Source organism: Oryza glaberrima, chromosome 1, assembly GCF_000147395.1.
Source record: "Oryza glaberrima chromosome 1, OglaRS2, whole genome shotgun sequence".
Taxonomy (NCBI): Eukaryota; Viridiplantae; Streptophyta; class Magnoliopsida; order Poales; family Poaceae; genus Oryza; species Oryza glaberrima.
In genome coordinates this window covers 14,775,374-14,778,116 of record NC_068326.1, presented here as the reverse complement: position 1 = coordinate 14,778,116, position 2,743 = coordinate 14,775,374, and the positions used below count along the sequence as shown (strand labels likewise).

Here is a 2,743-nt window from a genome sequence, read left to right as displayed (position 1 = left end):
ATTCACTATTGCTTCAATTTCCTCATGCACTAGAGATGTATAATCTGTAGAAAGTTAATGGAGTGGAGGTGGACCGAGCAACCTTCTTTGATGAATGCCATAAGACGAAAGATGGCAGATATGTTAACGATGCTACTGAAGAAAAAATGGTATGCCATATTGCTTTTTTTTAATAAACTCTTTGTAAAACAAAATACACTACATTAAGAGTTTACAATTTTTTCCAACGTAGAATGAAGTATATATGAAATTGGCTCAGAAAAGAGTGGATGGCCAAGAACTCAGTGAAGCTGATTTTGAACAAACTATGTTCGAAGTGTTTGGAAAGGATCATAGTGGTAGAGTTAGAGGCATGGGTCCAACCATTACTCCAACAAACTATTATGGTGGAAGATTTTCGAATATATCAGGAAGCAGTGAAGGGAGTAGCTCCAGTAATGTAAATGGTTTCATTAGTTTTATAGTATCATATTTGGCTGAGAAATATCCAGAGGATAATTTGATTTCTAGGTTGCCACCATCACTTGCTAGGGTCATTCCAAGACAAGAGGTATGACCACAAGATTACTATTTTTAAATGTTGTAACTTATATAGCCATAAGCTTCCAGAATAACAAATTCATGCATGTATCTTCAGGTTGATCAGAACCAAGGAAGTCAGCCACCAAATACTGCTACATCCTCTCTTCCATTTGATCAGAACCATGGAAATCAGCTACCAAATACTACTCCATCCTCTAGTACTAGAGCATCATCTCAGTCTTGCAGTGAAGAAGAGTGATTTACAATGTCAGTTGTACCATTCCGTACTACTTGCTGCATTAGAATATAATTATTTTTTGAGTTAATTTGTTTGAACCTATTGTTTCATTGTTATATCAGAAAATATGTTGGAAGTATTTTCGTTGTGAACAATGTATAGATATTGCTTTTGTTTTAATGACAAGCTACTGGCTCTAAAAGTCTTGTTAATGTGGTCTGATGGTAATTCAATCTGTTGGTATTGTTTTATTTATGGGTTTTCTAAATGAAAGGTGTATTGATTGTTGGTGTGTGACCAATAGCGGGGCTATAAATAATATGTCAATTTCATAAAGTGTAGATATGGGCACAACCGTGTCTATAGAAAGTAGAAATTGTCTCTAGGAAAGAAATAAGTAATAAATTCATTATGAATAGAGACGGTTGTGACCGTTTATAGAGGAAATGTAGTATAAGCTAGGCACAGAAACAACCGTGGCTAAGATCATCAAGTGTCTCTACATGATCAATCCAAAATTTTGTATTTCAAATTTGACACGGTCATAATTTAAATTAGAGACGGTTTTCCACGTGTCTACAAATTTGATTTGAATTTTGAGTTATATGTGTAGCGACGGTTCCAACCGTATCTAGATATACACACGGCTATTTAAACCGTCTCTAATCATTTGACACGGGAGCTATGGCAACGCCTCTGAGACGGGTACTAAAACCGTCCCTACCTCTACTAGAGACAGGTATAGCTGTCTATACCGCATATAAAACCCGTCTCTACAGGCTGTTTGTGCTGTAGTGTGATTGGGTTGCAAAGTTTTCTGATTGGCTTGAACACGAACGTTGCAATGGTGAAATTAGTTGATTGGGTTGTAACATGAAAATCATGGTGAACTTGGATGGTTGATTGGGTTGTTGCATACGAGAAAAGAATTGAAATTGGATGGCTCATTTGGCTCATTTGGTTGTGAAAAGGGTAAGAATTGCTTGATTGAGTCGTAAACAAAAAAACGATTTGTGAAGTTGGTTGATTGGATTGTAGAGATGTAAATTATGGTGAGAATTGCTTGCTTGATTGAGTTGTGAACAAAAAAAAACAAAATTAACTTCAAAAATTCGCTAGAAGGAGGGCTTGAACTTGTAGAGATGTAAATTATGGTGAGAATTGCTTGCTTGATTGAGTTGTGAAAAAAAAACAAAATTAACTTAAAAAATTCGCTAGAAGGAGGGCTTGAACTTGTAGAGATGTAAATTATGGTGAGAATTGCTTGCTTGATTGAGTTGTGAAAAAAAAACAAAATTAACTTAAAAAAATCGCTAGAAGGAGGGCTTGAACCTCCGACCTTGTGGTTAACAGCCACACGCTCTAACCAACTGAGCTATTCCAGCTTCTGTTTGTTAATTTTCTTAAACTCATAATTTTTCTCTAGCAGCCAGAGGATTATGGAGTATGCAATACAGATAAGGCGGTAAATTGAAGTGAAACCGATTTGTTCTTGCAAAGAACAAGGTGAAGAAAAATAAACTACTCTACCAGTGGTTGAAAATAACATCTAAAATATGTTTTAGAAATATGGTAACCATATGAATAGATTGGTATTAAAAAGTACTTCAATAAAACTATATATTTATTAATATTTTTATATGTATTGTAATAAAAAGTAGTGGTCAAAGTTGTTTTTTAAATTATTATCGGTGTAGAGGGAGTAGCAACATCACCTATTTTTTTAATCTCATCCATTCAAAAATCATCTCTCGTTCTTTTTTTTTTTTGCGGGGATCTCTCGTTCTTATTTTTATAGAAAACTCCAGAAGTACATAGGCAAAGCGTAGATATTGAGGAACGCGGCCAGCGTATACTGATTGTAGCAATCCAACGAAATAGAATATCAAAAAAACAACTAAATCAATTAGAGGATATCCAGTTGCCCAGTTTCTCTTTTATTGGAGAAGGATATCTGGTTTTATTTACACGGTGACGGTACTT

General features: G+C 34.9%; 1 non-coding gene across 1 annotated transcript; it reads right to left on the bottom strand.

Annotated features, from left to right (window-relative positions):
* Nucleotides 1-2,071: 2,071 nt before the first annotated feature.
* Nucleotides 2,072-2,145, bottom strand: TRNAN-GUU (transfer RNA asparagine (anticodon GUU)). The gene has a single exon. It is a non-coding gene; the product is annotated as a tRNA-Asn (tRNA).
* Nucleotides 2,146-2,743: the final 598 nt, after the last annotated feature.